The sequence below is a fragment of the Rutilus rutilus genome (genome assembly GCF_951802725.1).
Source record: "Rutilus rutilus genome assembly, chromosome: 11".
NCBI lineage: Eukaryota > Metazoa > Chordata > Actinopteri > Cypriniformes > Leuciscidae > Rutilus > Rutilus rutilus.
The window spans coordinates 5540524-5564298 of record NC_140216.1 but is presented as its reverse complement, the minus strand read 5'-3'; the positions used below and the strand labels follow the sequence as shown (position 1 = coordinate 5564298).

The following is a 23775-nucleotide window of genomic DNA, read 5'->3' as shown; positions in this document are numbered from 1 at the left end:
TGTGCAGTCAGGTGAAAAACAGTGACTGTCGGTGTATAAATGGGAAGAGAAAACAGATGTGAGTCTTTTGTTTAAAGATATGGAAACACAATTAAGCCAATGGCATTTTTATCTGTACAAAGAAACAAAACATGCATGCACAAACTGTCAGTGCACGTCATATGAAGTAGTGTGTATTGATAGGCCGGGATCGCACAGCTGGGTATTCTCTGTGCCGCATGTCACACCTGCTCCCCAAACAGAGTGTCCTGCATCTGGACAGGTCAGTGCACACGGCCCACTGACAGGACTGCTAACAAGCTTAGTGCCACAACAGTCCCAGAGCCTGAGATAATGATAAGACTCACTACAGCCACATGACATGTACTCTGTACTTACAGTTTGTTTCATGTGATTGTTTGTCTGAACCATAGAGGTCTACAATACCTGTAGAAAGCTATCTGCTAGCATTCCCATTCACCTCAGTGACTCAGCCCAGCTGCAGGATCCCCCAAAGTATGTTATTTAAAATCTGTCATGGTGGACTTTGACACTTTTTGTTATTCTAATTTAAACTCTCTTCACATCTTCACATCCTAGAAGTGGTCTAAATATATAAAAAAAAAATGACATATATCGTCTGTGGAAGTCCCAGGACCAAAAAATGTTTGTCCAATCATTGCATTCGGTTCGAATGCAAAGATACGATGTCCTACTTGCCTGTCAGTGTATGTATTTGCATACCTCCGCTCACCCTGCACACGCAGACATCACACGTCCTCAGCGCGTTACATCAAACAGCAGCCGCCATTTACAGTTCCTCCTGAACCAAAGCAGCGAGCTTATGCTTTCACGCCATGTCGTGACCGTAATTTAGAGATGGCAACCCGTGATGTTCTACTGTGGATTTATGTATTTCTATGTCAACACTTTCAATGGTGAAATGAATCTGCAGCAGTCAGCTGGTACAAGTAAGAGCTCTGTAGGTTGTTTACGTTCATTATTTTTGTAATGTTATGTCTCCTCTTACGACGCTTTGCTGAATCTGATCTAGCTGTGCGCGAACTGCGCATTCATGTATTTTAAAGGCATGGCTTTGGAGAGCACTCTGAAGGGAGTGTGGGATCTATTGCTTTTTAAGCTAGCTGCTAGCTAGCTAAAATGTAGAAAAGTGAATAAAAAAAATAATGAAGAGATTAAATACTGTATTTGGCTTTCGTCAACAACAAATCTGCACTTGGAGCCATTTTGGCGTTATGAGCGCTGCTATAGAACTGAACTGTTCAAGTCCTCAGACTTTAAAGTGTTCAAAGTCGAATCTCAGATTTGTCATATAAATATAGCTCAAAACAGTCTAGTGAAGGGTTTGGGACTGTTAGTTCTAGTGGTGCATCAGCCAATCAGTGTTGTTATGATGTAATTTTCAAGTGGCTCAAGAATAATTATGCTGCGTTCAATTTGTATCATAATTACTGCGATGAGATGACAAATCTGAGATTCGACTTTGAACACTTTCAAGTCTGAGGATATTTATATAACTTACAATATATATGCACGTTCAGTAAGATGGTGTAGATACCTTAAACTCTTAGTCTAAATCTGTATAGTGTAGGACTTTGACCTCAGTTGTCTTTGGTAACAACAGTAAAAGTAGGCTAAGCAGATAAAGGAAAACATGTCAGAAGGCTGCATTCAACCAACTTTTCATCTTTTCACAGGAAAAGAAAAAAACAAGACCCACACACTTTCAGTGAGTGACACTTGTGCTGGAGTGCCATCCTGAATTATAATAAGGCAACGCAGGGCACTGACACATCTGTGTGGAGATGCTGGAGGCTTTAGGTGCCTCATGTCCTTTAGATGTATAACAGACAGTGGGTTGGTTGCAAGTGTGTTACTCTGGGATAATTTCATCTTGATGTAAACCTGAAAATGGTGTCATTAATTACACAACCTCATGTTGTTAAAATCAAAAAGGTTAAGAAAATAAATAAATAAATGAAAAAGCACCCTAAATAAATGTATCATAAAAGTACTCCATACGACTTGTGCTTTCTTGTCATTTTAGAGGTTGACAACCATTTCATTATATTGAAAAGAGGGTTCATTCTATTCCCATGGTGTTGAATTTGAAGGCCATTCACATGTTCCTCCAAATGAAGTGTGGCACAGTACAATAACACATCAGCAATGCCGTAGAGACACTTCCAGGATCATGTGGCGGCTCACTTCATGATCCGGACCAAAATGAGCCAACAGTCAACCGTGGATAAGCATAGAGTGCAGAAAAGGCCTGTAGTGCAGCATATCTATCCAATTTCAAGGTCATGTGCTTGTAACCAGCAAATACCATTTTGAAATTGGATTTGTGAGTTTGGTAAACTGCAGAGGATACACAGCCTAAAGGGAGTCGCAGACTGTATTTTATTTTTCTATTTTTAATTTTTTTTTCTCTTTCTCTCCCCTCTCAATTTCATGCACACCAATTTCACGCAGACAGTGTGGAGACTGGGACCTCGCCCAATATGAACTGGGAACAGAAGATTAAATATAATCATACAGTGCAGATTCAAAGGCCAAGACTGTCAGGGTCACACCTTGCACATATTTGCATTTGCAAAGAGAGACTGTACTTTTAAAAACACACTTCAAAATGTTTAAATGTAACTGTATTAGATAACAAAATACTGCCAGTGACTTCCATTATATGGACAAAAAGCACTGAGACAGTCATACAGGTTTGGAACATTATAAGGGGAGAGTTCATGATGACAGAACTATCATTTAGGTGAACTATAATTTTAAGTCAGTCCTAGATGACCTAAATCATCGGTTTTAAACCATGTATATATTTGGGATCCCTTAGAGTCAAAAAGGTTAAGAACCACTGATATAAATCTTAAAATACTGAAGGTAGATTTTAATATCCAATGAAAAAAAGCATTGTGCATTTCTATATAAAAGTCATTCCAAAAAGTTCTGAGAAAATATCTGGCAATATTTGTTTGCAGATGGCACTTTTTATTTTATTTGATGTTTTATGACATTTACACATTTTAAGTGTGGAATAGTTGTTCAAATACTTTGGGGTCACAGTATATTAAACCTAATGTAGCTTAAACATGTGATGGATAAACAAGTCCACAGTAATCGCTGTGGGACACAGTTATCTCCCCTTTTAACACATTAGGCTCTACTGAATGCCTCCCTCTAAAACTATGCAGAACAGATGTTTATGTGAACTCAGTAGATGTCAGTACTAGTGTCCTTTTTATTGCTGAAAAAGCTGAGCTTGTGATTGTGGGGATTGGTTCTCTCATTCTCTCTCTCCTTCACAGCAGAGAGGAATCATTTTGTGAGCAGGGTGTTATAGAAAGCAGTGTACACACACACACACACATAGCCAGGGTGCTCTATTCTGCTGTGATGTTCTCAAAATGATTTCCTAGCAGATATAATTTCAGTAGCTGACTGAATCGAGGCGGAGCGGGCAGGGGGAGGGTGTTAAGGTGCAGGAGGTGTCTCAGGTGCACTACAGGAAATGAAAAATGAAAAGAAAAAAAATGAAAGGAATGTTTGTCAGGGGGTGTCGTCTGGCAGGCCTCATGGAAAATTAATAATGTATTTTTGCAAATTTGCAATGTTATTTTGCCAGATCAGGGGAGCAGGGCAGGAAACCAGTGTGTGGAAGAGGACAGGGCGCTGGGAAGAATGCTGATTAAACCTCAGCAGAACAAAGCCAAACTGAGATCAATGCTGGACCGTATGTGATTATGTGTTAATAATGAGGCTGGTTCGGTCCTGCATGGCTTGTACCTACATGTATGTGAACACGTGCCAGGGTATTTCCTTTGAGAAAGCAATAAAAACTGGAGAAAAATACATAAAAACTGAATAATACATATAATCCACTCATTTGAAAATGAGTGGAGTGACGGCCAAGGTAAAGGCAAAATTCAGGTCGAAAATCATGTGAGAGGCGGCAGTGCCTCCTGTGATTGGCTGTCATAATGGCCGCCTCTAATGCTTGCAAAATTAAACAAGTCAAACTGGTGACAATTAACCAACTCTTACAATGTGCTCACCAAATCAGACATAACCACTTTCAGTTATGAGAGGCTATAAATGAACGATTAAACAGTAAGCCGGAGAGTGTGTATATATTTCAATCATGACAACTCTCTGAATAGTTTTAGCATGTTATTGAATATGGCAATGTTAATGCGTGTGGTATATGCTGCTGCTGCGGCAGAGCAAGTGTAACCGTTCCAACTCTGAGCAGGATTCGAACCGGGGTCTCCAGCGTGGGAGAGCGGGCGTGCTAACAAGGAAGCTAAAGACCGCAGCCGATGCTAGTGCGCCTCTTGAGGCCAGGGGAGTGAGGTTTACACGCACAGCTCACCCCCCAAAACCAACCTCACTCCCATCCGGGTCACGGCACCACGTGTAACCGGTGGCTCCTGATGCCAAGCGTGATGTGTAGCCTATGTGTGTAAAGTAGCTCACTTCTTGGTTGCCAACACTGGCTACAGAACTAGCTTAAAGCAAACAGTGAACTAGACTAAAAAAAACATTGCATCTTAACATTATGCATTCTGCATTTAAAGCAATTCATGCCTTGTTTTTTTTTTTTACAGTAGAACAGGTTTCATTGTGAATAAAATCCACAATCCAATCACTCTGCCATAAATTCCAATCCATCATGCATGGAACGAATCTATACAATAAAATAAAGTGTATGAAATCACTTAACATACACAATTTAAGTTGTTTATACTGCGAGAAAACAGCACCTACGTGTTTGCTAAACAGAGACAGATATTAAGACTGGCTGTTTGCCGGCCATTACTTAAGCCTGTGATTAAAATCTTGCTCAATGTCATGCAGCAGTTGCTTGGCTGACAGGAAGGCTACTTCTCATTGCTTCAGTAATATCCTGTAGTCTTTTCCCTTAAAGACAAGTGCAACACTCAAAAGCCCAGATCAATTTCATGGCTGGATTCATCTCAGACATTTACCACACACATCAGCCTGGCACACTAATCATATCGCAGACCAGGCATCTGTACGCTGAAAAAAAAAACTTTCTTAATCAATATTTTTGTCTTGGTTTCCAGGAAAAGCATCTGAACTTCTTTGAAACAAGATATTTTACTGACGAAATATGAATTATTGTCAAAAAAAAAAAAAAAAATTTACCCCCACAGGTGGTTCTTAGATTTCAGTCTTCAAAGGGCTCAGTTTCCCCAACTGAACGTGAGAATAATATAACCATTTTCAACATTGATAATAAACAGAAATGTTTCTTGAGCAGCATATATGCAAATTAGATAATGCACGCATATTTATTATTCAAATGGGGAGCATTCAGATAAAAAAAAATAAAAAAATAAAAAAAGTTATGTTTAATTTTTTTTTTATTCAAAATTTTTGGGAAGGCTGAGATGAAACGCAGGGGGCTGAAGCCTCCTGAAATAAGTTCCAGCACAGTTTATGCTATGCTTTTATTTTTCTAAAGTTAACTATTAATTAAACTAAAGTTTGTATGTTTATGCTTAAATAAATCAAATGTAAATGAGGTAAGAACTTTGCTTCTTGAGTAAAGTGATCTTGTTTTAAGGATGTTTAGAAGTTTTTTCCTTGAAAAAAAAAAAAAAAAAAAACGACAAAAAAGGATGCATGTGTGGATGCGTGCGTGCATGTATCCGATTGTGATTGCAAATAAAGTCAAATCCAGCTCTGTATTGTGAGATTTTTCCAAGAATAGCAGCATCATGATAGCATTTGCATCTTTAATCTCAGCTAAATCAAACAGCTCTGCCGTTTGTGAGGATTCTTTGATCGTCCTCTGAAATAAAGAGCCTTTGAAGACCCTCGGTTCATCCTTTATGTAGTCAGAGAATCAAGAGTAGGCATTTTGCCCATGCTAAGAAAATGAGATTCGCCGAGACTCTCTCGCTCATCGCTCACTGTGAAGTTCTGACACGCGCTCTCCGAGGCCTCATAAAGTGTACGTCACCCATGTGACATCTGTTACCTGTGGGCTCATATGCTTCCAGTATATAGATATATGATCAAAAGAGAGAACAGGGCCCACATAAATTAGCTTGTCAGGTTTCACATTGACTTCAGCACAATATTCGATTCAGTGTTTCTCTGTCAAACGAAGCGTAAGCGCACTGATCAATGTGACATGTTATATTGTGAGATGAAATTCATTAAAATAGAGGTGAGAAGCTGAAAAGCCACCAAAAGATCACCTAGTCAGAGAGAATAAGAGGTGTCAGAGCAAAAGGCCATGAAAACTTGCAGCTTCACTTTCTAACTCTCTTAAATAGCCCTCATTAGTGGCTGATTCATTGATTCAGACTGAACTCTCAGAGCTACGAAAGCGTCAAGGTGCTGGATGCAGGAAATTCTGTAACATTTGCAACTTGTATATTAGACATATCAGATATACAGCCCTGTGGTCTCATGAGACTCTTTACACTGTGGGGAGTTTATCCTGCATGTATGATCATAATGGAACTGTCACTTGAGCAAATGTCATTTCCTGGAAGTCCCTGGGTCAAGTTTGACATTACTGTTTTTGGGTGAGATTGATTTGAGACCTTTTCAGGGGGGAAGGCCTATTTGAAGTCGTCATAGAAACCCCTAATGAGGGTCTTGTGGTGATTGGTGTACATTGGACATACATAGCAATCAAATACAGTAGTAAAACTTTGAAATGTTATATATTAATATATAAAAAGGGAACGATTATGCCCTTTTCCAAAGTCTTGATTTAGTTTTTTGGGGTCTATTTTTTGAAGATAAAGGGGTGTCACACAACTTGCCCATGTTGGCATCTGCCTAATTTGATTAACTTATACCAAGTAACAGATGAATTTGAGAAAAAGTAGACAAACAACAACAAATTACATCCCTGCTAAAAAAAAAAAAAAGTTTAAATAAGTCCAACAAGAAAAGACCCACCGGTTCAGTGGATCACTTTGCTATATTTTCACAACTGATTGCATTAAAAGTGCATGAATAGACTATTACAAAGATAGTCTTAGGGTACGTTTACACGACAACGATGTTCTAAAAGCGGAACAGTTTTTCCTTGGCATTCTTCACGTACAGACGACAATGTTGTGTCCGTCTTCACAAAATTGCATTTTTGTAGTTTACGCAGAGACGATAACAGTATCGTTTTAAAAAACTTGCACTTTGAAACACGTTTTCAAAAGTTTGCATTTTCAGACCCCCGAAATGCATAAAAACGTGTCTGTTTCTAGTCTTAAATGGTGTTGTTTAAACAGCCCCTTAAAAATCAATCTGTGACCTTGACAACTTTGTTTTATGGAGGTACAGTACAATAAGACAGAAAGGCTTTGCTGTTTTTCATTAATTTCTTACTCTGCCATTAAATACATTGTGTGCTATTTCATGCAGTTTGTCACGCAAATACGGCTCCCTTTGATTAAAATAACATTGCTTGTGACCTTGGTGGAGTTTTTCACTCACTTTATGTTCTGTCTTCAAGGTTTATGGAGAAAATTAATTGAACTGCAGAGTTCTTTTGATGGATCCAAAAGCAGTACATCACCAAGGCTAATGACTAAACACAATGAGTCTAATTTTGAGTTTACCAGTTGGGTGGTTAAAGCTACTCAATTAAGTCGATTGCGATACTAATGCTAACTAAGCTCACTCCCTCCGTCAGTTGCAGATTAGAGGGTGTGGCAAATGATAAAACTAAGGTCAAATTGCAGTTTTAGACACTAAAATATTAAGACATTTCTTCAGTTATCGTAGTTAAAGGTTAAACCTGACTGGGTAACATAAGCTTCAACCAGTTAACGTGATCATACTATTTACTCAGCTTTTACATCTCGGCATAACAATCACACAAATTACAGTTTTTCTGAATTGCTAAAACACCTTTTTTGAAACCATCACTCACTTTATCCAAACCTTAAACACAAAACCAAATCAAAATCAAACAATGCTCTCAGATCATACACACAGCGAGTCAAAATTATAAACACTACAGATTATTCGTTAGACACTACATAAAAAATGGAGAACGCAGAATCCAAAGCATGCAGTTACAGAAAAAAAAGTATATTGTAACAAAGTAAACAAATTTTGCAATTACGTAAAAAAGTATAGTAATGACAACTTACAGTAGTAAGGTGAATAAATTGTATACTGTATCCACTGCAAGTATAGTATTGTACTGAATATTGAATAGTAGGCCTATCGAATGTCTGCATATTCACCACTTGCATACTGTGAAAATACAGCGACCCAACTGAAAAAGCCAAAAAGGTTACAGTAAAAAACTCTAAATGAAAAGCATGTTATAGTCACATAGAAGAGTTGTGCAACTGCAGAATCAAGGTCAATGAGAGAGATTTTATTCTGCTTCAGCATCATGTCTTCATGTTGGTGTCATGTTGAGTTTCTCCACATCTCAGACAATGTCATCTCTGCAGGCAAAGGGAAAAGCCCTAAAGCAGATCCAGCCTTGACAGCATTCTCCACACCTGCTCTTCCTCATCCTCATCCTCTTCCTGCTTGTTCACCTCCTCCTACTCATCCTCATCCTTCTCTCTCTTTTATTGTTTCCATCTATTGTTGGTATCAACATTCAGTGCAACATTTTGAGTACATTTTGGGACTCTGAACTGACTTGTATTATGTACAGTTGGTTTGGTTACATCATTAGAAATAAGTGTGAACAATTTTGAGTCGTTGTGTGTAAACGATGACAACTGTATTGAAGTTGTGTTTAACTTTCGCCTACCTGTGTTTAGCATTTTGTTTTGTTTCTAAATGAGATTTTAAGGCCAGAATATTTGCAGATATGCTTCGGCAGATGAAGTCATCTGCAAAGTTACAGAGGAGAATGCCAGACTTGTAGAGCAAGTTAAAGGAGAGAGAGAGAGAGAGAGAGAGAGAGAGAGAGAGAGAGAGAGAGAGAGAGAGAGAGAGAGAGAGAGAGAATGTGAAACCATGTTCCCTAAGGAGATGTGTCACTGCGTGCGGAGAGAGGAAGAGGGGTGAAAATGACACAAATTAGGCTGGAGACAGCATGTATGTCCCCAGTCACGGAAACTATTTTATCCTTCATGTGTGTGCCACTGAGTGTCACGAAAGAAAAAAACAAGGAAAAGAAGACTCCGTGAACCAACTCCAGACATGCGATGAAGCCAAGGAGATGAGTCCTGCAGATCAGCACATGACAACAGGGTAAACTTTTCCTCCAAAACATACGAAATATGACATATTTCGCTGTTACTGTTACCACATAGGTTCTACCTGACTGCCCCGTCTATAGTATCTACCCTATCCATCCATCCATCCATCCATCTATCGATCTACCATATCGTCTATAGTGTCCATCCATCCATCTATCTATCTTCACCAAAAAATATTCAATACCAGTTCAAAAGGGAAGATGTTGGTTTTTGGTTTTGGTTTTTACTCCTCCTGTTTAGTTATCCGTTTCTTGTGTTCCTTTGTTCCCGCCAGTCATTAGTTATCATGGTCAGTCATCATTTGATTAACAAGCACTCCTACAGTTTCTGTATTTGGTTCGTTATCATTGTGTATTTAAGTCCCTCAGTTTGTTTCGTTCTATGTCCGGTATTGTCATATGCATGTGTTAAAACAAAAAGGACAGCCCTAACAGCCCTGTTTTTAGGAACAGAATGAAATTGAAGCAATTTCCCCTAAAAATATTCCATTCCCTAATGTACTCAGTCATACTCATTCAAAATGTGCAGCAGCTTTGACTGACTCATCCAAAATGAAATGGTGGAGGATAAAAGTCCATTTTTTTCCTTTTGAGACTCCCCTGCTCAGAAACACAAACGTTAGTATATTAAAATACTGTACTGTTCCAGTTTAACTGGATTATATGTAAGGTACAAAAACCCTGCTGTTGTCTGTGCTAAATTGCAATATTATTTGACACAAATTGCCCTAAATACAAGGAACAGTAAAAGTTAAACAGCTTAGAGAGAGATACAAATCAAAGAGGTAATGCTTCCTAACAAGATAAGAGAGCACTCGTAGCCAAAGCAAATTTACATTTAATAAATTGTATTTTTAGTGTGTGTACAACTTTGTGCTGCTTAATTAGTTAAGCCCTGGCAAAGCATTTCAGTGCATCCGTAACCCAAATATAACTGCTTTTTGTAAAATAAATGTATTTGAAGTCTCGGGTATTGTTGATTTCTTTTCCTGAAGTTTGATGCCAGGTAAGTCATGGCTCCTGCGCAGTGTTAAATATAAACTATTCTTTCAGCTGTCCTCCCAGGATCAGCGCTCTGTTCTCAGGCTAGAGCTATTGACCTCTTCCATAATTTTGTCAATATCCCAGCTCCACAGGAGCCGTCTTTAGGCTGGCAGTGCGGGAGGCTGTGGACACAGCTAACGGATGTGAATGATGGAGGTGGGGTGTGTGTACAGAGCTCAGAGGCTTGACAGCATCTTCTGAGACTTCACCAACAAGAAGAGCCAGATCAGAGAGCCAAATATGGCTGTGCTGCTGCTAGCCAATGGACAAAAGGCAGCACAACCTAGTCTTTATGATGAAGCTGGCTGGCAGAGAATACTTTTCTGGTTAAGCTATAGTTAAGAATATCGGTGGGACACAAAAATACAACACACCGTTACTGTCGGGTGGAAACCTCATTTGTCCAAAAACACTACTTTTCAGGAAATGGATAAAAAAAAATATATATATTTTATTCATGTATTATTATCACTGTGGTGTCAAAGTTGATATTGTGGCTTTATATATGGTCAGACACTTGCATGTGTCATATTATTAACATTTGACCAAAACCAATCTCAAATGGAGTTGGTTTTTAAGAGAGTTCTGGCTATGACTCAATGAAAATTGCTAGACTAAAACACTCTTCTCCTCTCCTCAAATATATAAAACATCAGCCTTTTATACAGGATAGTGTTTCTTGAGTAAAACAAAATCTGTACCAGTTCTTTATTTGCCCTTGCTTTGTAAACCAGAGAAGGCCCAAAATGTGTGCAGCACTTCATTCAAGATTGAGGCAGGAGTTTTGGTGGAGTTACAATGTTTAGTCACAAGCTTTTTCTTCTTTTTTTTTTATTGGTTAAATATTTGCAGAACCCACAGATGAAGAACATTGGTTCATTGGTAACTGACATTGGTAAACTGAAACACTGGGTTAACTAACTCACCAAAACACATTCTATATTGTACACCTAATCAAAAATAAACGCATGCACTTAATATTACAACTGTACATATGCACAAAATCACACAAAAGTTACCTCCTACTGGGAATGTGTAAGAATACATTGTATACATTTATCCTTTAATTATTAATTTAAGTTTCCATAACAATGCACTTAAAAAAGACAATGATTAATTAAAGAATAAATCATTTACAACATTATATTACAATACTCATAATGTTATTTCAGGAGCTCATGTTTTTTTTATCATTATTTTGCACTTTAATGTCAACTACAATGCTATTTGTATTGAATAAAATTAGATGCCATGGTTTGACTAAACTTAAAGGGATAGTTCACCCAAAAATGAAAATTCTGTCATCATTTACTCACCCTCAAGTTGTTCCAAACCTGTATGAGTTTCTTTGTTCTGCTGAACACAAAGGAAGATATTTGGAAGAATGTTTGTAATCAACAGATCTCGGTCCCCATTGACTACCATAGTAGGAAAAAAAAATACTATGGTAGTCAATGGGGACCGAGATCTGTTTGGTTACAAACATTCTTCCAAATATCTTCCTTTGTGTTCAGCAGAACAAAGAAACTCATACAGGTTTGGAAAAACTTGAGGGTGAGTAAACAATGATAGAATTTTCATTTTTGGCTGAACTATCCCTTTAACAAATAAGATATGGTGATATAATAATAGCTAAATATATATCATATGTATATATAATATAACTAAATCTGCAGGATATTTCTGACCAAACACAAAAACTATGAATAAAAAAAACTGCACTTTTTTGCAGTGCATCTGTGCATGGAGACTGTGGCCCCTTTAACAGTAGAATACAAGAACGGAGAGAATACCAGAGTCAGTGACATTCTGAGTGAGTTTGAATGCTGATAGCTGCCATTGATAGAGGAGAGCTAAAGTTGGTGTTGGAGATGGGATCTTGTCTGCTAAAACATTATAACTAGTGCTTTGTCAAGAAAAGTGGAGTGGTGGAAAATGGTGGAATGCTACCAAGCTGATCAAAGATTTCACTTTCCTGGACAAGCTCAGGGTCTGTCAAAGCAGAATGATATGAGTAAATGGAGAGATGGGAAAACACATTAAATAGAGGAATGACACCCAGAGTGAATGGGAAGAGCTGAGCAAGTGGTGCAATGCACAGAAAGCCGGTTGATACATGGAGAGATTGCAGCTGAAAAAAAAAAATGTCATAGCACGTAATACTGCGGTATACTGAGATCACAGAGTGTATGTATCCCAAAAAGGGTCACAGCTAGAGTACAGAATGGAATAAAGTATGAAAACTATAGAAATAAAGAAGAAAATTCAATGAAGAAGATGACAGGTAAGTCAAAGATGATGCACTCTAGGAAACTCGTAGAGAAATAGGATGAGATTAGATGTGGGAGATGAAAGGCTGCAGGAATCAGGCACTTCTCCTGCTGCTTCTCGTCTTTTATGATGCCTGTCAACATAAAGAAGAGACAGGACAGTGAAGCAAGATAATGAATCTTGTCAAAGAACACTTAAATGTTTGTGCTTGTGACAGAGAAATTAGACAGTTTCGATTTAGTTCTTTAGTTTTTTTATTCCCACCTTCAACAACAGGATGATTAATGAAACCATAGAGGGGACGAGACAGCTAAAAACAAAACTACAGGGAAAAGGTCTGAGTCATAAAATCAGCCAATACCTGTGTGAATTAGCTACTGACTCACCATCCAAAGTCAACACTAGATGTTCCAGAGGGTCAGGCGGATTCTTAGTGAAACGTTTCATATTCTTACTTCATCGTTTTTGGCAATGGATTGAGGAGGTTTTTGCTGCAGGCTGGCTATAGGCACCTGCCTTAGGCCCTGTTTACACCTGGTATTAAGATGCGTTTTGGTCGATCGACCAATTTGCTGGATCAACTCCAACACTTTTTGTCTAATAATTGTATATATGAGGTTTTTCAATCTGGTTTTAGGTCTGCTCACAGCGCTGAGTCCACCCTCCTGAGAGTGCTAAACGATATTTATCTCTCTGATTCCGGAGAGACTGTGTATGAAGGTAAAAGAGTAGCAAAACTCGAGAGCACGTAGATTCGTACTTGGACGCAAACATTTACACTCACAGCTATAATGTGAAAACCTGTCAAATAAAAATCTGAAGCTGAATGTTGAAATTTGCACTCGCAGACCATAGTCACAAACCTGTATTCTGAATTTGAAGCTGCAGACAAGCAGTCACAAATGTGTAAAATGCCATTCACAGAAATACAATGACAGACAAACTTGTAATATATATTTGCATTTAATCTTACATTCAGATTCGCAGTACAACCTCAATTAAGCACTTGCAAGTTCTCAGATCTGTCATGGCAATTTCAAATTTCACGCCTTGACTTTTGCTATTCTTTCGCGATATATTAGGTGCAAATCTAACTTGTGCACTTGCAACTCAGTGGCGGCGCGAGAGAAAGAGGGGCGGGAGCGGGAGTGTTCAAAGGAGCCATTTTATTGGTTGGCGCCCAGCCAATGAAATGGGACTTCTATTGTATGCGATGATGTCACGAAACCCGCGTCCTTGAGGACGCTCTGAAACGCTAACATGGCTTAATGTATTAGACTGATATTAAAAGAAATAAATTATATTATCAAACTCAAAGGAAACTGCTTTGTTACTCCTGTTTTACTATTTTTTTTATTTGAGTCTGATACTGGTTTGTCATTCCGGTTTTAAGGTTTCGCTTAGCTTTACTGCTCTTATTTGTGTTTTATGTGTTAAGCAGGTCGTACTGTATTTTAATCTGGCTGTTCTGTAAAGCACTTTGGTCATTGTAAATGTGTTATACAAATAAAGTGAACTTGAACTTGATTGGATCACAAGTAGACGAGGGAGACACATTCCTGTTTACACCTAGTGTTTTAATCCGTCTCTTTTGCCCACTTTCAACCACTTCTGTCCTGATTTCTTCTAAGGGAGGGTCTATGGGCGGGTAAATGTATGTGTTTTTTCAGATCAGCTTTCATTTCAGCTCCGACAGTTTTATTTGTATCCAGTTTCTGCTCCGTTTACACTTGTATTTATCGTCCACTTATGCTCAGATAAACTGAAATGCATCTTAATACCAGGTGTAAACAGGGCCTTAGTGCCATCATCACATTGTATTTATCGTCCACTTATGCTCCGATAAACTGAAATGCATCTTAATACCAGGTGTAAAGAGGACCTTAGTGCCATCACTACATTGATGTTGATCTGTATCAACAGCATCTAAAGTCATTAGATGGATGACAGATGGAATCTGGAATTATTTATTTTTCAAATTCTATATTGTGCCAAATTCCCCATAAGTGGTCCAAAAATCCCAAAGTCCCACAGAAGGGATGGAAGCTTTTTTTTTGTGACATTCAGATTTTCTGCATAAATTCAAGTTGGCATGAAAAGAAAATTCACCCATTTTCAATGGTGTTATATTGTGAACGATTCATCCGTTTAGTTTCATTTTTTAATTATTGTTATTATATCAAATTCATCAATTATTAATTTGTAATTATTCATCAAAATGTCATGACTGACAGACTTCTCTCTGGTGATGTATGCCAGACTTCTCTAATTATGTATTCAGGTAAGCTCTTTCTTACAATCAACTGCAAACTCACATTAATTTGATTTGATCTGCCTCCATCTAATCAACAACTGGAAATATAGAACCAAGTCCCCGCCTTCTTTCCTTTTTTCGGTTTCACGAGAATGTACGTTGCAATACGGAAGAAAATAACTCACTACTTCTATTTCATCAAGACTTTAACAAATAAATAGTCCCGCCCCAAACTCACGCTATTGGTTGAGCTAATCTTCTTGTGTCAGGTTGCTCAAACAAAACAGCAATGTTTTTGAAGCATCACGTAGTAACTGTCTTTACATTTTTGGGGGTATAAACTTACAAAAATCTTACTTATAGTTGTCTTTTCACATTGAACTGGGAGAGCAAAAAAGTATTTTGAATAAAAAAAAAAATATCTTTAAAGGTGCATTGCGCAACATTTCATGTTAAAAATACCCGTTTTTCTAACCCATACATGCTTAAACAATTGCCTGATGGGCTGAATGAGCCCTTCTATGATCACTGCGATTGCCTCCATAATCCTGTACAGTAAAATAAATAAGAGGGATTCGGGTCGGAATCGACTGGGCGTGACGTCATGCGCGTTCACGCTCACCTGGCTATGTCTGGCAGGTTTGTGTATTCGCCGCCATTATCCGCATCAGCGAAGACAACTCAAGCGACTTTTGCAAAAGTAGAAGATGGATTCAAAGAGACCGGCTTCTAGTTCATCCCAAACCCCAACGCAAACTCCATGTAACCGCGTGCACAACTCTGGTTGCAGTTTCGCGTGTCGCCAGAAGGGGGCATAGTTCTGCAAAAACTCAGAGACTTGCGCAATGCACCTTTAAGTCTTTTTATCCACCAGACAAGGGGAAAAATATGAAAAAGACTAAATAAAATGCAATTAAGTCCCAGGTACCTTAAACTTCAAGTTGAAAATGAAGCAATCTTTGTTCATATTAGATTTTTTCCTCTCACTTTTTCAGATTCATGCCACATTGAATAACTGTCAAAAATAATCAAGTAACACCCAGCTGTCAGCTGCATGGACCTTGAATTTGAGGTTATCTGCAAATTTGTGGATAAGAGAGTGAGAGAAAGAGAGAGCGAGAATCCAAAAGTGTGTCTGAATATTGATGCGAGGTCTTGACAGTTGACTCTGGAGAGACAAAGAGAAAGAGACAACGACCAATAGACAATAAAGAAACCGGTTGTCATTAAAGCATTCGCTTTGATTTCTTTTGATTTCTTTTGTTTGTTTTTTTTCATTCTATCATCCTGTTCTCATTAAGTACTTCCTCAACCATCTTGTTCTTTCTTTTATCACTCTGATTGGTGTTATACGTTTGATCACATACTGATTGTTAATTATCTTCGAGCGTTAAGATGATGCTCTTATTATTAAAGAAGGCACACCAAGATCTCCAACGGCAGCTGTTAATAGTGTGAAAAGTGTCTAAGTGCACTTGCCCACGTCGGCAGATAATTGACACAGTCCTCTCTGGTTGTCCGTGTGATGAAAAGCCTCCCTTGTTCCATGTCCTGCTACAGCTGTCATTCATAGAGCGTGTCACCTATTCACGCAGGGAGAGACAAAGCAATTAAAGGCTTGCCTTTGTTTTAAAAGCCTTTACAGTTGACAGATGCAATCTATCATTATGTATTACAATGCAACTCACCTGCCACTAACTTTAGGTTTCATTATAATTACAGTTCTTAAAATATCTGCAGTGCAAGGTTACAGAATAACACTGTCAATCAGTGTTATTCTGTAACCTCGCACTGTAGATATTTTAAGAACTGTAGTCAATAATAATTACCAACCATGTGGTAAATGCTTGTTTACTTGTAAAGCTGATCTGTAATCTCAATAAATATCAGCTGGTTGGAGTTTGACTCCATTAGCACCCACTGATGACTATAATATCTGTAATGAGGATCATTCATATGTAGTACAATTCTGTGCCTCCATATACGTGTCGTGTATGTATTGCCAGTAGCAAGTCAGGTACTTGCTGTGTATGTGTATGTGTATGTGTATGTGTATGTGTATGTGTATGTGTATGTGTATGTGTATGTGTATAGATATAGATATATTCTCAAAAGAGTTGAAAGAGGTACTGTAAAACACAAATGTCCGGCTGAAATCCATTTAATCTCCAGTGAGTGACATCTGGATCAAAAAAGAGAGGTGGCAGAGAGAAAGGGAGCGAGAGAGATAGAAGTGCTTTAGCTATCTATACTCTTCTCTGACAGACAAAAGAAAAAGCTTTTTACTTTTATTCCAAAACTTTAAATGTATTTTCACTGCTTGCTACCTCAGAGGTTCACACAAAATCATCTCCTCTCAATGACAACGAAAAGGTTAGGCACGTCTTTGAACCCCACACTTGACTTTTTGTGAAAATAACTTACAATCTATTATTAAAAGAAGCAGTGAAGCAGTTGGCTTTTAATCTAAATGATATTAATGGTGAATTTTGCATACAGATGACAACGTTGTCAAAATAATCCCCATTCACAGGGTTCTAGAAACCGACTAAAAACGCTGTATGATGCTGCCAGGTCAGTAGTTGGCAATGTCACTTTTTTTAAAGAAAAACTACACGCCTATAGACTATATGCTTGCACATGATGTCACCATTTTCGCTAATTCATGTTTTTGTAGTTTACAAGGAGACAATAAAGGTATCGTTTTCTAAAACTTGCACTTTGAAGCCCCAAAACGCTGTTGTCGTGTATATTAACTGCCAAAATGCATAAAAAGTTTTTGGTTTTTATTTGAATACGGTTTCATGTAAACAACTCCTAATACAAGCACGAATGTTCTCTCTCTCTGGTTCAGCTGTCTGATCACATCTCCTGCAGCTCTCACACATGGATCAATATCTACCAATGTAACATCTGAGAACATTGATTTGCTGCTTGCTACACTCCGCTGCTCTGATCATCTCTACCACCTCATCATCCAAAGTTTGAAACACACTCTGTCAAAATATCACATCTGCAATGGACTTTTTGGTGCACTAGTGTCATTCTAGCCCAAATATGTATCTTCCTACGTGCAAGTTACTATGTTAACATTCACTTCTGTTCAAAAGTTTGGAATCTGTAAGAAACTCTTCTATTCAGCGGACAATAGACCTGGATTTTGCAATACTTTCAAGGAACGTTTATCTTCATGACATTTTTTTTTTTTTTTCTTCATTGGGAAGAAGATTATAACAACCTCACGAGGGCATAATGACATATGGATTTTAAAATATTTTTTAAGAGATTTCATCATAGAACCTTTAGTATCCAAAGACTTTAGTGCTTTCTTGATAATCATTGACCTGCTGTCTGGTGTTGGTACAGCTATGGAAATTGAAAAAAAATCATTTCGAGTGCTGCAGAACATCAAAGGTACACACTTTGCATCTGGAAAGATCTTTGCAGACTACTCAAATCAATGTTACTTTCACTTCTATCTAGCATTGCAGTTCATTGGACAAAGAACAAATCAAGATATTGGATGCTACTGGAGATCAAACAGACCAGGGGTCTCATTTATAAAGCGTGCGTACGCACAAAACGGGGCTGGAAACGTACGTACGCCAGTTCCCACGCAAAGGTTGTGATCTATAAAAAACAAACTTGACGGGAGAATGTGCGCACCTTTAAGCAAACTTTGAGCCGTGCGTACGCACATTCTGGAGACAAAGGGAATTGGCGACACCGATGGTGAGCTGGAGTTAAGTGTCTTTTTGGTCACTTTTAGACAGACAATCTAAAGAAAATTTAACATACAGATATAATTTCACTCACCAAGCCTGCCACTTGAAGCAAATATCCATCCCTTCTTAAATGTCCGCGCCAGCGAGCGCGTTGGGCCGTTTAGTGAAACTGACGCAAATAACAGTTTAAATAAATAAAATAATGATTTAAACTAATGGAGTTAAGCACTTAAACATGAAATCATTACTGAGAAGTTACAACATTTTTATATTCAAATTCAGTCAATAGAAATATTTGTTGTTAATGCCGTGTTTTTGAACACTTTTCCTCTGGCATGCTTTGTTTTAATGTTTTAACCACAGAGATAACTGCTTATCATGATAATACCAGATTGTCTGAGAAAATAGTTTCGTGCAAATAATGCCCAAGGACTATCTGTTTCCATTAAAAGTATTAAAAATACAGTTCGGCCACTGGAAAAGATTGAGAAAAACTTCCTCTGAAATGTGTTTTACACTATTTGATTTATGTATTCAAAAACAAGGCAAGATATAGGCAACTACTTGATTTTTATTCATGTAATGTGTCTTGTACCTTTAAACGTTATCACCTGGATGAATAATCATATGCAAATGATATGCAGATGAGGATCTGCATAGTAAAACTAGGCGTTGTAAGCTCCATATATGGTTATTTCGGGGTGGAGACGCATGTGCGCACAATCTTCCGCTGAGTGGGATTTATAAAGTGAATTCTGCGCAGGTTCTGGCGTACGAACGGTTTTATAAATCCGAATATTATTTTGCGTACGCCATTTTTGGCTTTCGGGCGCACGTACACTTTTAGTAAGGTTCCTACGCACAGTTTTATAAATGAGACCCCAGGTCCTGTTGGATTCTCAATGCAGAGGATGAAGGATGTATTACCTTCAGTGAATGAGAGGAACATTCTTGGGTCCTGCTGGACTTTTTGGATCCTCCTTTAATTGCTGACTTTAACTGAGAGCACCCTGATTGTTCGGACCATAGAACAAGAGGAAGATCTCAACAACGGTCCAGAAGAGTCAAGAAGTCAACCTTTAAAGCCTCACCATCAAAGGATATTATCACCAGACAAGTGACATTTGTCCTTATAACCCAAACTCCACTTGTTCTTGATCGCATTTTGTGTATATAATAAATCTCAAATTTGCTCCAATTACTCTGACTCTGTCTGGTTTTTGGTAAAAGTACTGAATTTCATTTTGGATTTGTCTGCACTGTTTGATGGATCGATCACCAACAAACTCTGCGAATGGATTTCAAACTACAATCTGAATAAGCTTTGCTTTTCTTTGTCTTTCTACAGATGCAGACTTAATATACATTTCAGTTGTACATCAGTAATCAGAAATTAATACACTGCAAAAAATGCTTTTCTTACTTAGTATTTTTGTCTGGTTTCCAGTCCAAATATCTAAAAATTCTTAAATCAAGATGCATTTACTAGATAAGTAAAATTAGATAAGATATTATGTCTTGTTTTCCGGGGGAATTAATCAAAATTAAGTGTGTTTTTGCTTAAAACAAGCAAAATTATCTGTCCATGGGGTAAGACAAATAATCTTAATTCAAACAGAAAACAAGATTATTTTTCTTAGCCCATGGACAGATAATTTTGCTTGTTTTAAGCAAAAACACACTTAATTTTGATTAATTCCCCCGGAAAACAAGACATAATATCTTATCTAATTTTACTTATCTAGTAAATGCATCTTGATTTAAGAATTTTTTGATATTTGGACTGAAAACAAGACAAAAATACTAAGTAAGAAAAGCATTTTTTGCAGTGTACTTTTTTCAGCAAAGATTCATTAAATTCATAAAAAGTGACAGTGAAGACTTTTACATTGTTACATAAAAAATAGATTTCAAATAATCGCTTTTGAACTTTCTATTCATCAATGTATCCTGTAAAAAAAAATTATCATGGTTTCCATAAAAAAATATTAGCACAATTGTTTTCAACATTGATAATAATAAGCAAATCAGCATATTATAATGATTTCTGAAGACTGGAGTAATGGTTTATCACAGGAAGAAATTACTGTGAAATTGTTATTTTAAAATGCATTAAAATAGAAAGCATTTTAATTGTAAAAACATTTCACAATATGACTGGTTTACTGTATATTGAATAAATAAATGCAGCCTTGAGGAGCATAAGTGAAAAAAAAAATCTTACCAACCCCTAACTTTTGAACAGTCATGTACAATATTATTTTACTACATTTGTCTGTAAACCCTACAGTGAATTACCCTAAATTGATATGAGGTATATTTAACCAATAGACAAAAACTACATTAGTCAGTCAGGAGAAAAGCCTACTTACCAAATTCACTCTCACTGTAATGTGTAGGCCTACTCTTTACTGTAGTCGTTTGAAAACTTCCTTTCACTTACAGGATTTATTTTTCCTCTTCAAGCCCGAATTCCCCGGTGTTTAAATGGGAACCACCAGCAGGGTGTTAAAGTAACACTTAGAATTAATTAGATACTTAAGTGATTAATTAAGTGATGATTGTTCGATTATTGAAGTCACCTGATGATAACGAGCAGAATCACTGAAGAAAAGAGAAACACAAGAACTACAACTGACTTCCAGCCACAGCTTTAGATGAAATCAGCTGAAAATACTTTAAATCTCTTTTGCAGCAGATTATGTGTTTTGGTAAACACTATTACACAAACTGATGTAAATAGCAAACAGTCAAACTGCCCAACTTCAGTCTGGTTTGTAATAAGTTGATTTCATCTAAAGCTGTGGCTGGAAGTCAGTTGTAGTTCTTGTGTTTCTCTTTTCTTCAGTGATTCTGCTCATTATCATCAGGTGTCTTCAATAATCGAACAATCATCACTCAGTTATACCTCAATTAATAGCTTCAGTGTTACTTTTAACACCCTGTTGGTGGTTCCCATATGAACACTGGGTGGTGTTAGCACCGGGGAATTTACTGTGCACTGTTGCGATCACACATATAGTAAGGCTTATTATTTCTGCCAACCTTTTCTTGGTTGATTTGTCCGATTTTCTTACACTTGCCCCTTACAGCTGTTCGCCTGACCTTTTACATCCTAAGCAATTGGTTGCAACGCATCCTAGGGAGATCTGTGGTTTCTTCACATGGCCTGCCTTGACTGACTGCACATGCCATTGAACTATAAAGTATGGAAGTTTTGGATGTGTTGTTTCCGCAACAGAATAAAAAAAAAAACTTTATAACTCACAATTGTGAGAAAAAAGTCAGAATTGTGAGATGTAAAGTTTTTTTAATCTGTTGCGGACACAACACTTTAAAGGGTTAGTTCACCCAAAACTGAAAATTCTGTCAGTAATTACTCACCCTCATGTTGTTCCAACCCCGTAAGACCTTCGTTCATCTTCGGAACACAAATTAACATATTTTTGATTAAATCTGAGAGATGGATCACTTCTCCATAGGCTTCTAAGGGACTGAAACTTGCTGGCCCAGAAAAGTTATTAAAGAGATCGTTAATATAGTCCAAGTGACTACAGTGGCTCAATCTTAAGTATATCAAGTGACGAGAATACTTTTTGTGCTAAAAAAAACAACAAAAATAACGACTTTATTCCACTATTCATTTCCTTCTCTCTGGGCCTCGAGTTAGTTCACGTAGTGTTTTAGCGCAGCGCTTCTGTGTTGCACATCACCACGTAGGCTCACTATTGGCCGACACTGGTCATGTGTGTGATGCGTGTGACGTACAACACAGACGCGCTGCGCTAAAACACTACGTGAACTAACTCGAGGCCCAGAGAGAAGGAAATGAATAGTGGAATAAAGTCGTTATTTTTGTTGTTTTTTTTAGCACAAAAAGTATTCTCATCGCTTGATATACTTAAGATTGAGCCACTGTAGTCACTTGGACTATATTAACGATCTCTTTAATAACTTTTCTGGGCCAGCAAGTTTCAGTCCCTTAGAAGCCTATGGAGAAGTGAGCCAGCTCTCAGATTTCATCAAAAATATCTTAATTTGTGCTCCGAAGATGAACGAAGGTCTTACGGGGTTGGAACAACATGAGGGTGAGTAATTACTGACAGAATTTTCATTTTTGGGTGAACTAACCCTTTAAACAAAACTTCCATACTTTCAAAGTCAGAATTGCGTGATATAAAGTCGCAATTGCGTGTTATAAAGTCAGAATTGTCAGAATATAAACTCGCAGTTCTGACTTTATAACACGCAATTGCGACTTTATATCTCACAATTCTGAAAAGCCGCAATTATCTTTTAAAACGTTTTATTCTGTGGTGGAAACGAGATTCCATGTTTGTTATAAAGGGACAGTGACCCTTTAAAAATACATAAAGTGACATTTTCTCACTCAGTTTGCTCCAAACCTGTATGACTTTATTTCTTCTGAAGAACAAAAAGGGAGAAGTTCTGAAAAAAATTTCATACAATGAAAGATGGGGACCTCTGCTTGTCAAGCTCCATATAGGAAAAAAGAGACAAAAAAATTGATGAAAAAGCTTCATAAAATCCCTTGTGCCATATATTCCAAGTCTTCTGACTCCATAGGATAGTTTTAAGTCAGTAACAATCTGAAATGTATATAATATAAAATAAATGTAGTCATTATTCACTGAAAATTCAGCTTGACAGCTGTGGTCACCATCTACTTTCATTGTATGAAAAAAAGCAGCTTAGAATAAAATGATGACAGAATTTTCATTTTTCGATTAACTGTTCCTTTAACCTAACTGAGTGATGGTAAACCATAGCCACTAATACCTTGTCCAAAGCATTTATTCCAAAGTTACATAATTATCAGTAATATATACCATTAGATGACAAATTGCAACATGAGAGGTGACAGGATACAGTAAGAAAGAGGAAAATGAATGGAAGTCTGTTTGAACTTTCCTTACTGCAGTAATATAAAAATAGAATTCCTTGTGGGAAGGTGCCTTCAAGGTGATCAAAGGAAGGAATTATTATAGAGGATGAAAATAATAGCAAAAAAAAAAGTGCAAAAATCTGTTTAGGAGGGCAGCAGTGAAATCCATTTCCCTCAGCGAGTAATCCTTTTCCACCTCTGTCTCATAATCAGAGACAAATTCTCAGAGAATGAAAAGAATATGGAGTCAGCAAAACCTATTGCTCACCTCATATGGTCAAAGCTCAATATATATTCATATCTATTCACTCCTTCTGTGGCCCCCTGGCATGAAAACTCCTTTGCGTGT

General features: G+C 37.5%; 1 long non-coding RNA gene across 1 annotated transcript; it reads right to left on the bottom strand.

The window, feature by feature from the left end:
- Positions 1–11860: 11860 nt before the first annotated feature.
- LOC311299093 lies at positions 11861–20984 on the bottom strand. The gene is made up of 4 exons (XR_014629065.1): positions 20893–20984; positions 19448–19530; positions 16275–16378; positions 11861–12674 (listed from the first exon to the last, which is right to left on the bottom strand). It is a non-coding gene; the product is annotated as an uncharacterized lncRNA (long non-coding RNA).
- Positions 20985–23775: the final 2791 nt, after the last annotated feature.